Below are 13,423 nucleotides of genomic sequence, written 5' to 3'. Positions count from 1 at the left end.
GCCAAATTACTGCATGTAAATGTACCATACACCCAAAAGCCAATGAATATTTAGAATGAAACTGATATTTCATTCAACATTTCTTTCCATTTCCATCTGTCTGACAAAGCAGACGTGTCCACAAAAGCTCACATTAAAATATAAAAGTTTGTCTTTATAGTGTCACATGTTTTTGTCTTGTTTTGTTTTGTTTCTTTGGATTTTGCGTGATCTGCTATGTAAATGTACCTGTAACGGCGGTTCTCAACAAGGGATATGCACACCACTGGTGGAGACACAATGTTAGTCTTAGTGGGATTCCAGAGGTTTCAGAACAATTACTAAGAATTCCATCCCCCCCGACCCCCCACCCCATATCAGTCCTGTGTCCTCCTAGAAGTGTGCTGTGGACACACTTCTTTTCACATTTCAAGTTCTGGCCTACCAGAAGGGGGGGGGGGACCATGACCTTGCCTTTATAAGATTTGTGTGAAATTCAGTAGGATTTAGGAGTGCCAGATCTTTTGACAACCTCAAGAGGTACCTTGAAATAAACACTCTACATGTCCATGTGACTTTACTACATGTTCATCTTTTAATAACATGCAAAAGAAAAGCAATGCACTTAATCTTATATAGCAGGAAGAGAATGAAGCTGCTTTCCCTAGTGTCTCAAAAATCAGGCAGCCCAATCAATGCAGTGGTGGTTGTCTTCCTCTTGGCCCCTCCAGTCATTATCCAGTGCACTGAAATCTCCTCTAAATTTATCGACAGCGTTCATCTATGTAAAACCTAAGTGCTGTAATGAGTAATTATTGACATACACTTTAAAAAGACTACTTATGATGAAGCTTGAATATAAAGCTTCCTAGAAGACTCGCTTATCTGCACCATGTTTTATTTTTCCTGCTAAATATTGAGATCACTCTCGTTTTGAAGTTGACTGTACCAGACTCAAAGAAAATGTTAACGGATGGGGGTGGAAAACAAAAAGAGAACATCCAGGCTACCTCAGAGAAGAAATGTGGAGACAAACAGCAAAGTCTGGAGAAAAGAGAAGCTATTAAATAAACCCATTTATATTTTCTGTCCCTCCCCAACAAGATATTTTAAATAATTTAAAGAATGAATAAATAAAATGATAAACTTTACAATGTGAGAAAAGGCTTTCTAAGGCCCAATGGCAGCCTTATATAGGCCCTCAAAAGAGTGCAGTCTCATTTATCTGAAAGACGTGGAGACAGGAAAATCATTTGAACAAAGAAGGAAGGTACTCACCTTGGGTGACAGGGAACACAGCATGAATTCGAGAGAGCTGAGAGTGAGTTCATATGTTACCCTGCCCTGATTTTGTACTTACAAGCGTGTAATCTCCTGCCTCATCCCCAGTCACCTTGATCCACCCAGAGACACATTTCTATGCACAAAACCAGCAGGTATCACAACTTAGATAAACAACGTGGGTCTCTCTCACACAATATTCTTTCTGTCCTACCGCTGTGTGCAAACTCTTTCCCACAAATATGATATCCGACTGACAGGCTGTTTAGAAGGGAGAAAAGGGATACCTTGAGAAAGTTCACTTGACTTTCTTAGCTTGAACAGGGGACCGACTGGAGCTGTGCCTTTGAAATGGAGTCGCTACTAGAATGTAGTCCCAATTTTTCGGTGTCACTTTTATTGGAATGAGAATCACTGATTTCTCTCTGTCTACTCCCTTAGGACATTGGAAATCACAGAAGTTATAAGTGCATATTATCCCTGAGTGAACGAGAAGTGCCTGTAGCTGGCAGGGACAGGACAGGGACAGAAGGTCTTCAAGACCTAGGTTTGCATTTCTACCTCTTCTTTTTCATCTTCCCTCTTCCCTTTAATTGCCTTTTGTAACTCCAAGCATAGGTTACATACTGATGTTACCTGTCTGTCATGGGTTTGGAGGGAAAGTTCCATCCTATGGGGAGTGGAAGGCGGGACATCAGGAGGAGGGGCTGTACTGTATAAATATGTGATGCCTGTGTGGTGAAGATAGGAGACACTGTGAGACACTGGGTGGTGACGAAGCAGCAGCTGGGAAGAAGAAGCTGTTGTGGGAGTCTGTGTGTCAGACAGGGTACTACTGTGTGTCAGAGTACCAACCTGATAGGTTCAGGTGTCTGTTGGTTAGCCAGAACTGATAGGTTCAGGGTCTGTGCTTCAAGTTAAGGGTTCTGGGTGAACCAAACTGTATGCTTGTATGAGTGAGGATAAGCCACGTTACTTTATTTTATTCACCTGATCGTTTTATTTTCCTGTGTGTATTTAAAATAAACCTTATTCTTTTTATTGTTTAAAAATCCATCCCTGGTCTGTGTGACTTCTTATAGGGAATGGTTGGTGGCAGCTTAGTGTAACTGTGTGACATATCCCAGTAGGTCTGGGTTTGTCACATTGATTGGTGTCCAGCGTGTGGGATACGACTGGTCCAGTTGTCCAGTGGTCCAGCAAAGCCTTGGCAAGTGTGCCCAGAGCAAGGGGGGTCTAGTCAGGGACAGTCTGAGGCGCGTAGGTAATCTTCTAGGTGTACCTCACGGGGAGGTGCGCTAGTAGAAGAACGTGCCAACTGGGGAGACTTAGATTAAGGTGCTCTGAGGCAGCCTAGTTTTGGCGGGAAAAAGCTGAGGCAAAACTGCGTAGTAACAGTGATCTAGCCTGCCAGCTGAGAGGCCCAGCAGAGGGGGGTAGGCTCTGACTCGATACTGTTGCAAGTTAGTGCTGAAGAACAGCAGCAATCTCTAGGGAGAGCTGGTTCTGAGGCAAGAAGGAAAAAAGTGGTCGTTTTATTCTGAGGCTTGACTTTTTAAAGCAGCCTGTTCTGAGGGGGGATTATGCCCTTGACTCGAAGCCAGATGGCCGAAATGAGTGAAGTGAAAGACCCCCAGATTGACCAAGGTTCTGAGGATGAATTTGGCTCAGTGCAAGGTGACAGCACAGGAGAGCAGAACCCAGAACTTAGAAAATTGCTCATAGCCCAACAGCATGAACTGAGGATGAGGCAATTTGAAGTGGAGGAAAGGTTAGAGAGGGAAAAAATGGAGGAAAGGGAAAGAGAGAAACAAAGGCAATTTGAACTAGAGAGGGAGAGAGAGAAAATTGCTCTGGAAAAAGAAAGAATGGCGTTTGAATTAAGAAAACTGGAACTGATGAACCAGAACAATAATAATAATAGGGATTCTGAGGGAGGCCAACTGTCTAAAGCTGACCTGAAGAAATTCCCTGTGTACCACAAGGGAGATTGTCCCGAGGTGTTCTTTTCCTTAGTGGAAAGAGCGTTTGTGGACTTCTCAGTGAGGGAAACTGAGAAGATGACCATCATGCGATCTTTAATCAGTGGTAGCCTGGCTGAGGTTTATGCCGAGATGCCTGAGGAACTGATGAAAGATTTTGCAGAGTTTAAAAAACTGGTGTTTGCCAGACATGGGATAAATGCAGAGCAGCTGAGACAAAGATTCAGGTCCCTCACCAAGAAACCAGAACAAACTTTTACCCAAGTGGGGGCCCAATTGGTGAGGCTGCTTGAGAAATGGCTATCGCAGGAAGGAACAGAGACCTATGAGCAGCTTAAAGACTTGATAGCGCTGGAACAGTTCTATTCAGTCCTGCATGGGGAATTGAAATTCCAGGTGAGGGAAAGGAAACCGAAGTCTGTGGCAGCAGCCGCAGAGATCGCAGATTTTATTTCCCAAATAAGAAAGCCCTTGGGTGAGGGGAAATCTGTGGGTAAACCCAAAGAAACCTACAGCAAGTACTCTCAGGGACCAGGGAAAAGCCAGCAAGGGGGAGGGGCCCATGGTGAAGGGAAGCCCTCAGACATGAAACAAAGACCTCAGATTTTGGAGGGAAAACCAAAACAAGATGAGAGAGAATCAAAATACACCAGAAAATGTTATTTCTGTCAGGGAAAGGGTCATCTAATCTCAGAGTGTGAGAAATTAAAGCAGCTAAAAGGAATGGTGCCTCAGAATTCTAGTGGGACCAAGCCAAAAGCTGTGTTCTGTGTCCAGAAAGAGCAAGGCTCAGTGTCACTGAGGGAGCCTGTTGCCATGGCTACTCAGTCTGGAACAGCTACCTTGGCTGATCAGGCTGAGGAAAATGGTCCTCTTATAGAGGTAAAGCGCTGCTTGCTGATAAAAACAGATTCTCAGTTGTTTGAGACAGCAGGGGTGGACGTAGGAATACTTGACCGTCAGTATAGGGGGCTGCGGGACACGTGTTCCCAGGTAACCCTGTGCCATCCAGATATCATCCCTAGGGAGTATATAATCCCAAATGAGAGCATAAAGGTGGCAGGGATTGAGGGGCAGGTAATCTCTCTGCCAGTAGCAGAGGTACCTGTCAACTTTCAAGGCTGGAGGGGAGTTTGGAGGCTAGCGATTTCATCGACTCTGCCGGCAGCCGTGCTCGTGGGAAATGACCTGGCTGAACATGTGAAACGGGTGCTAGTGATTACACGCTCACAAGCCACCACAGGGACAGTTCAGGGGGGTAATGATGAGCCAGAGACGGAAGCAGAGGGGAGTTCAGAAGCTGTGGTGGAAACCTTAACCACAGACAGCAGATTTGGACAGGAGCAAAAGGCAGACGCCACTCTCCAAAAGTGTTTTGAACAGGTGACTGACGCCCAGCTAACATCTGAAACCCCAGTGAGATTTCTGGAGAAAGAGGGGATTTTATATAGAGAGACCCTGAGGAACATCTCAAAAGGGGGAGATGGGATCAGAAGTCAGCTGGTGGTACCTGAAAAGTATCGCCCCTTGATCTTACAAAGGGGGCACTCTGACATGTTTGCTGCACACTTAGGGGTGAAAGGGCCCCTTGATTTGATCAAACAAATTTGGGAGCAGGTCACCCAGGATGACCCACAAGACGTTGTGACATACATAGACACCTTGATGAATGACCTAAGGAGAAATCTAGAGCTGGCAGCAGAAAACCTGCAAGCTCAGAAGGTCAGACAGAAAACATGGTATGACCACAAAGCTAGAGAGAGGCACTTTGACCCAGGGGAGGAAGTGCTTTGGCTTAGGCCCTGCAGAGAGAATAAACTGCAGCTCAAATGGGCAGGACCATATAGGGTCATTTCCAAGATGTCAGACCTGAACTACCTAATAGAGCAGGAGGAGAACCAAGCAAGGAGGGTGGTTCATGTGAATGCCCTAAAACCCTACTACAGAGGGGAACAGAGGGTTTTATTCGCGATAAAAGCAGCTGAGAGTGAGGAAGCTGAGTTACCCTTCTGGGAGGGTAGAGGGGAAGTAAAATACAACCCAGAGGAGGTAAAGATCAGTCCTGCACTCACCCAAGACCAGCAGCAAGAACTAAAAATGCTGCTTAGTAAATATCAACAGGTGTTTTCCAACAAGCCGGGGATAGTGAAGGGAGTGATGCATCGGATCCACACAGGGGATGCACCCCCGCAGGCAGTATCCCCATACCGAGTAACGGGACCCTATAGGGACAAGGTGCGGAAGGAGCTGGACGAGATGCTGAGGGAGAACATAATCGTCCCCTCTTCTAGTCCTTGGTCCTCTCCGATAGTCCTTGTGGACAAGCCTGATGGGAGCATTAGGTTTTGTGTCGATTACAGGAAATTAAACCGTGTAACCACTCCTGATGCCTACCCAATGCCCAGGCTAGACAACCTGATTGAAACCATAGGGGGTTGTCGGTTCATCTCATCATTGGACCTGGTAAAGGGATATTGGCAATTAAGAATTGATTCCAGGGATCAAGAAAAGACTGCCTTTTGCAGCCCTTTTGGTCTCTATGAGTTTCGAGTCCTGAGCTTTGGTCTCAGAAATGCACCAGCCACATTCCAAAGGCTGATGGACCAGACCTTGGCAGGGCTCAGTGACTTTACAGTGGCCTACATTGACGACATAGGGATCTTCAGTAATACCTGGGAAGATCACCTGATACACCTGGAGTTAGTGCTGCAGAGGTTAAGTGCAGCAGGGCTAACAGTAAAGGCCAGCAAGTGTCAGCTGGGTAGCCCAGAAATAAAATACTTGGGTCACATGGTAGGGGGAGGAATGATAAAACCCCTGGAGGCCAAAATAGAAGCAGTTCGTGATTGGCCTAGACCCAACACCAAGAAAAAAGTCAAATCATTTCTTGGGTTGGTGGGCTACTACAGAAAGTTCATCCCGAGGTTTAGCGAGATTGCGGCTCCGCTGACCGATCTGACGAGGAAGAAGGCTGATGACCGCATCCTGTGGACCAGCGACTGTGAGGCGGCGTTCCAGAGGTTGAAGGAGGCGTTAATCAACTATCCTGTGCTGCGTGCTCCAGACTTCGACCAGGAGTTCATCATCTACACCGATGCGTCTAACAGCGGGGTAGGAGCAGTTCTGTGCCAGGAGGATGAGAATGGTGACCAGCATCCAGTGTCCTACCTGAGTAGGAAACTTCAAAAAGGTGAGAGACATTTGGCAACCGTGGAGAAGGAGTGTTTGGCCATAGTCTACGCGATCCAGAAGGCCAAGCCTTACATCTGGGGAAGACATTTTGTTCTGTGCACTGACCATTCACCACTGCAATGGTTAAAGACAATGAAAACCCACAATAGCAAACTTATGAGGTGGGCTTTAAACCTACAGGACTATGACTTTGAAGTGAAGGTGGTCAGAGGGTCAGTGAACTGTGTTGCTGACGCCTTATCAAGAAGACCTGAAGAATGAAGACGGCGAAAGAACATGGACTATGTGTATATAATGATGACAAAAGGTTAAATGTACCTGTTTTGAATTTGGTTTGTATGAATAAAGGTAAATTGATGTAATGTATATGGTAAATGTTTAAATGCCTAATTGCTATGTTTAACTTAGAATGTAAGTATGAGTAAGTATAATAAGGTATGTATAACTGTTGTTGTGTATTTTACCCAGGTTGTTTTTTGGTGAAAAGCACGTTAGCTTTCCCCCTACAAAACAACTTATAAAGAGGGGAGGTGTTACATACAGCACTGATGTTACCTGTCTGTCATGGGTTTGGAGGGAAAGTTCCATCCTATGGGGAGTGGAAGGCGGGACATCAGGAGGAGGGGCTGTACTGTATAAATATGTGATGCCTGTGTGGTGAAGATAGGAGACACTGTGAGACACTGGGTGGTGACGAAGCAGCAGCTGGGAAGAAGAAGCTGTTGTGGGAGTCTGTGTGTCAGACAGGGTACTACTGTGTGTCAGAGTACCAACCTGATAGGTTCAGGTGTCTGTTGGTTAGCCAGAACTGATAGGTTCAGGGTCTGTGCTTCAAGTTAAGGGTTCTGGGTGAACCAAACTGTATGCTTGTATGAGTGAGGATAAGCCACGTTACTTTATTTTATTCACCTGATCGTTTTATTTTCCTGTGTGTATTTAAAATAAACCTTATTCTTTTTATTGTTTAAAAATCCATCCCTGGTCTGTGTGACTTCTTATAGGGAATGGTTGGTGGCAGCTTAGTGTAACTGTGTGACATATCCCAGTAGGTCTGGGTTTGTCACAGGTTGTTGTGACCCTAAAAGCTTAGGGAGAGAGGAAACGCTTGGTCGAATATTACCATGATATAGATTTTATATTCTGCAATCCATAGGTCAACATGACTGCTTGTGCACTGGGATTATTAGAGTGCACAGATGATTTGTAAACTATACAATCATTTGTATCGATGTAAACATTTTGTTAGGCTCAGTGATACAGTACCAACAAACCCCTGAACAAGGGACAGGAAGATCAACTTGGATGCAAACTTTTGACTTCACTTTTTTTTGTACATCTGTTATATACATATTGAAGAAAATTTACTTTTTGGACAACACTAGCCAAAAGGGATGAGGTACTACTGGATCCCAAAGACCATGGGACCTCAAAGATGCACAGATGACTTGCAGACTTTAAGGTCCCAGGAGTAGATTGAGCCCATGGACACAAGAGGCTGAGCGGTGTGGCTGGCCCGCTGAAAAACGCTGCAGCCAAATTAGAGGAGGCTGGACCTCTCCCCCACCTGATGCAAATGTCACCAGTTGAAGGCAGATGACAATGCTGTAATGACTTTACCCTGCAGCTATGCTTTTGCTGAACACCATCTTTCATCTGTTGAGTATCCTGGTTCCTGACCATGCTGATGACTCCCTGATCATTTACAGCTTTTTGGACTGACGACTATGCTTCTTGGATTCTCCCTGTTTGTTTGTGGTGACTACTGATTGTGGTGAGTACTGTGGAGTGCCCTTGCTCTTTTGCTGTGGATCTCCTACCCTTGGTTTACCTTGCTCTACTGTAGACCTCTCTTTCTTAGATGTCTGCCTATTTCTACAGATGCCCCACCCTGCAAAGACATTAACCACAGGTTCAGCCCATCTTGCAGGAAGTCGCTGGGATCTTTGACATGAATGTCAAGAAAGAGAGATTGGATTTCTTGACATGCTAGATGACTGTGCCTTGGAGCAACTTGTCATGGAGCCCACCAGAGGACAGGTGACTCTGGATTTAATATTGTGTGGTACTCAGGACCTGGTTAGGGACGTGAATCGCTGAGCCACTAGGGAATAGTTACAATGCTGCGGTCTCTTTCGCCCTGCATGTTGGGGGAGAGTGTCAAGCAAATCTGACACAAAACCCATTGCTTTCAGAAAGACAGACTTCCCTCAGATGAACTAGTTAGAAAGAAGTTGAAAGGGAAGGTAAAAAGAGTCAAGTGTCTCCAGAGTGCATGGAGCCTGTTTAAAACAATGGAAGACAAGTGGAAGCCTATACTGCAAAGAAAGAAGGGCTCAACTAAGTCCAAGAGGGTGCCAACATGGTTAATGAGTGGAGTTAGAGAGGTTTTAAAGGGCAATTTTCATAATGAAGAGAGGTGAAAAGCAATGTGCCCCAGGGACCTGTCCTGGGACCACTGCTTTTCAACCTGTTCATAAAGGACCTGGAGACAAGGATAAGCGGTGAGGCGGCCAAGTTTACAGATGACACTAAACTTTTCCAGGTGGTGAAGACCAGAAGGGATTGTTAAGAACTCCAAAAGGATTTCTCCCAACTGGGAAAAAGGGGGCAGCAAAATGGCAAATGCATTTCACTATAAAAATGTAAAGTAATGCACACTGGAGAAAAAAAATCAAGACTTTATCAGCTGATGGGTTCTGAGCTGTCCGTGATGGATCAGGAAAGAGATCTTGGTGTGCTGGTGGACAGCTTGATGAAAGTGTCAACTCATTGAAGAAGGGCAATTCCATGCTAGGTATCATTAAAAAGGGGATTGAAAATAAAACAGCCAACATTATAATGCTGTTGTACAATGGCCACACCTGAAGTACTGCATACATTTCTGCTTGCCACACCTCAAAAAAGACATTGTGGAACTGGAAAAGGTGCAGAAGAGAGCAACTAAAATGATGACTGGGTTGGGGCACCTCCCTTATGAGGAAAGGCTATAAAGTTTGGAGCTCTTTAGTCTAGAGAAAAGGTGTGTGCGGGGGGAACATGATTGAGACATATAAAATTATGCAGGGGATGGATAAAGTGGATAGAGGGAAGCTCTTTTCCCTCTCACACAAAATGAGAATCAGGGGACACCCACTCAAATTAAGTGTTGGGAGAGTGAGAAAAGACAAAAGAAAATAGTTCTTAACCCAGAGTTTTGTTAGCCTCTGTAACTCCTTGCCATTGGATGTGGTGATGGCATCTGGCCTAGATGCCTTTAAAAGGAGATTGGACAGATTTCCTGGAGGAAAAGTCCATTGCAGGTTACAAGCCATGATGGGGATGTATCATCTCCAGGCTTAAAAGGAAGGTACAGTACCTCAAAATATCAGATGCAGGAGAGTAGTATCAGCAGACAGGTATCTAGCTGTCTCGTGTGCTGCCAGAGGCATCTGGTGGGGCCACTGTGAGATACAGGGAGCTGGACTAGATGGGCCCTTGGCCTGATCCAGCAGGGCTCTTCTTATACGTTCTTATGTAATGTAAATGAGCCACCCTTGAGTCCTACCCCTATCCCTATATAGACACCTTGTGCTATATATACATCTCAGCAAGAAGTGTGTGTAATGGGCTGCATAGATAAGTTACATGGAAATGCTGTTTGAAATCCCCTCATGTAAATCTTATTATCAAATCCTGGGGTTCCCAAAAATTAAAGCATTCAATGGCATAAAAGGTGCTTTCTCACTAGTGTTCTGTTTTTTTCCCAAGCCTGCTGCAAACAATTCTGAGTGTGAAATCCCAGAGGTTAAGTGAGGGGTAGGTTTTTAATTTTATATGGCATTATTTACAATGCAGCATAGTTTTCCTCAGGAGATCCAGAGACCTTTGCTTGTCTTCTCCTCTCACCCCGCCCCCTTTTTGGCCTAAACACAAAGCCTGCTAATTATTTATTCCTTTTTTCAACATGACAATAACCAATAATCTCTGTAATGTGTGAGTTTGAAAACCCTGGTGATGCAATCAAACAACAGTCTTTGAGGGGATTTTTTTCCCCTCCCTCGTCATAGCTCAGCACCTCCTGCTCATCTGATTCGCCCAGATGCAGAATTTTAAGAATGGCTTTCAGATTAGAGCTATCTGGAGCTTCCCAGCCAAGTCTGTGATCAATGTGTGGCTCCATTAATCTATCCCTTCTTATTCTTTTCATGTGTCATACGATAATGATAATGAACCAGGAAGTGCCCATTTGTAGACTGCACAATTGACACAAACAATTTATCATTCTCTGTTTAATTAAGGAACAACAATGAAATGAAAATGGTGTGCGCCACCCCCTTCCCCCAGCCGCCGAACATCATCTGAAGGGTTCATGATTAACAGAGGGGTAAATGACATCACGGCCAGCAGTGCCCCGCAGCAGATGAACACCAGGGAACTCTGACGGATAAGGAGGGTGTGCCAATTCCACGGAGGCCTTTGGCACTGCTCCACCGCACACGTAAATTGTGTGTCAGGTGTAAGATGAGCGTAAGCAACACACGGAGAGACAAAAGAGCATGGGAAGAACAGAAGGGCCGAAGATTAAACAGCTGCTCTCGGCTTCGCCCAGTGTGGTGGTGGGAGAGGGGGAAGCCAGGGGGTAGCTTGGAAGGGGTCCTCGATCTGAATTGGCAATCAAAGTAGATGTAGTTTTGGGATGCCTGAGATCTGTGACAAGGTCAGAGATGTCGGCTGAGACTGAAAATGCTCAGGTAAGGAAAGGTGTCTTTACCCTCGTGTTTTCCGCCCCATCAACACCACTCGTGTACTGGTTTCTTTTGGAAAATTCAAAAGTCGTTGGCTTTTCTTTTGGGTATCCCAACTCCCTGATCAGTAAGAGCTGGGGGGATGAACAAGCCTTGCAGCCCCATGGTGGCCGGGTGGAGGGGGGGCACGAATACGTACTTCCAGCGCCCAGTGTGGAACACGAGGTGCTGTGAATCCCTCTTCATCCCCAAGTCTGAGCTGGCCTAAATAGTCTGGAATTGAACAGAGCAAGGTAAGGAGGGACGGGTCCCTCACGGCCCACCTACTGGGATTCCCAGTGAGGCTGCCATACCGCTCAGTCTCTTTTGTTGTTTCTTTTTCCTTTCAAAATTACTGGTGGAAAATCAATGCTGAGAAACAGCAGCTGTCCTTAGGCTTCTCAATGGGTAAGATGTGATGCTATATTTTGTGCCCACTGGGCAAAATCAGACTACATTATATCCATTTATTTCAGCAGATATTGGCTGAGCACAATTCTGTTACAGCCTTCGGCTGCCAACAAAAGAGAATATATCAGGGAACTGTTGTTTTCTTACTTCCCATCAAATCAAAGCAGACTTATGGCAATTGGATGAATGAGAGATCTCCAAAATATCCGGCCCTCAATAGCTCTGCTCAGCTCTTGTAAGCTCAAGCCTGTGGCTTCCTTTAGAGACTCAAATCACCTCATATTTGGTCTTCTGTTTGTTCCTGTTGTCTTCCACCTTTCTCAGCATTATTGTCTGAGAGCCTCGTGGCGCAGTGGTTAAACCACTGTACTGTACTGTACTGCAGCTAAAACTGTGCTCACAACCTGAGGTTCAATCCCAGGTAGCTGGCTCAAGGTTGACTCAGCCTTCTATCCTTCCGAGGTCCGTAAAATGAGTACCGAACTTGCTGGGGGGGGGGGCAATGTGTAGCCTGCATAATTAACTTGTAGACCGCCAAGAGAGTGCTTGAAGCTTTTTCCAGAGACTCTTGCCTTCTCATTATGTGCCCAAAGTAAGACAGCCTCAGCTTCAATGTTTTTGCATTTAGAGATAGTTCAGGCTTAATTTGATCTAGGACCTACTTGTTCATCTTTCTCATAGTACAGGGTATCTGCAAAACTCTCCTACAGTACCATATTTCAAGCAAATTTATTTTTTTCAGCTTTCTTTACTATTCAACTTTCACACCCATACATTGTGATCAGGAATGCAAGAGAGTGGATTATCTCAGCCTTGGTCTCCAGTGACACATCTTTACATTTGGAGATCTTTTCTAGTTCTTTTAATGCTGCCCTTCCAAATCTTCTGATTTCAGGATCTTTTCCAAGGAGTCTTCTCTTCTCATGAGATGGCCAAAATATCGGAGCCTCAGCTTCAGGTTCTGTCCTTCCAGTGAGCACTCAGGGTTGATTTCCTTCAGAACTGATAGGTTTGATCTCCTTGCAGTACAGGGGACTCTCAAGAGTCTTGTCCAGCACTGAAATTCAGTAGCCAGTGGATAATTGTAGTATGATCTTGAGTGCCTCTTTCGTTTCAGAATTCATCTTGAACATCAGGCATTTCTTGCTCCATATAAGGGGAAAACCTTTGTTGCAATACCTTGAGCACAACTCTGCTTGCATGGAAAATTAAAACAATGGTCCTGTAGTTACCCCACTCCTTGGCATCTCCTGGTCAGATATATAGTGTATTTCTGTATTGGTCATTCAGTATTCCTACTCTAGACTGAAATTTGCCTTGAATTTTTGGATCTTCTGGAAGAGATCTCTTATTCCCCCCCCCTTTGTTGTTCTCTATTTCTTTTCACTGGTTATTGTAATAGTTATTTTCATCTCTATGTGACTGTCATTGAAAAACTGTATTCAGAGTTCTGACCCTATTTCTATCACCCTTTTATTTTTGCTTCTCATCTGTCCTGTCTTTTTCCCTTTCCCTACTTTCAAATAATACATGCAGGAATTACCTCAACTCTGATGACATAATCTAGTTTAAACCACTTTAAAACCATATGTCACCACAAGTGAGGTAAAATTTTCATGTATTACCTGAAAGTAAAGAAAAGGAGTAACAGATGGGTGATGGGAAGTGGTGATCCCATATGGAATCATTCTGAATTGTGAATCATGATGTGTTGTGCAGAATTACTGTTCAGATTTTCAGTGTTCTGTATTCTGAGACTTTGAAGTACCTTTCCATCTTATTCTTTTATAGAAAAGTCAGATATATAGTAGTCTG

General features: G+C 44.7%; 1 protein-coding gene across 1 annotated transcript in view; it reads left to right on the top strand.

Annotated features, from left to right (window-relative positions):
• Positions 1 to 1,892: 1,892 nt before the first annotated feature.
• LOC144587799 (uncharacterized) overlaps positions 1,893 to 13,423 on the top strand; it is an 887,030-nt gene continuing 875,499 nt past the window's right edge. Inside the window, exon 1 of the mRNA XM_078389114.1 lies at positions 1,893 to 2,786. The gene's annotated coding sequence lies outside the window, so the exon portion shown is untranslated. The remainder of the gene's footprint in view (positions 2,787 to 13,423) is intronic.

The sequence above is a fragment of the Pogona vitticeps genome, chromosome 1 (assembly GCF_051106095.1).
Source record: "Pogona vitticeps strain Pit_001003342236 chromosome 1, PviZW2.1, whole genome shotgun sequence".
In the NCBI taxonomy this organism is placed as follows: Eukaryota; Metazoa; Chordata; class Lepidosauria; order Squamata; family Agamidae; genus Pogona; species Pogona vitticeps.
This window is presented reverse-complemented; position numbering and strand designations above follow the sequence as displayed.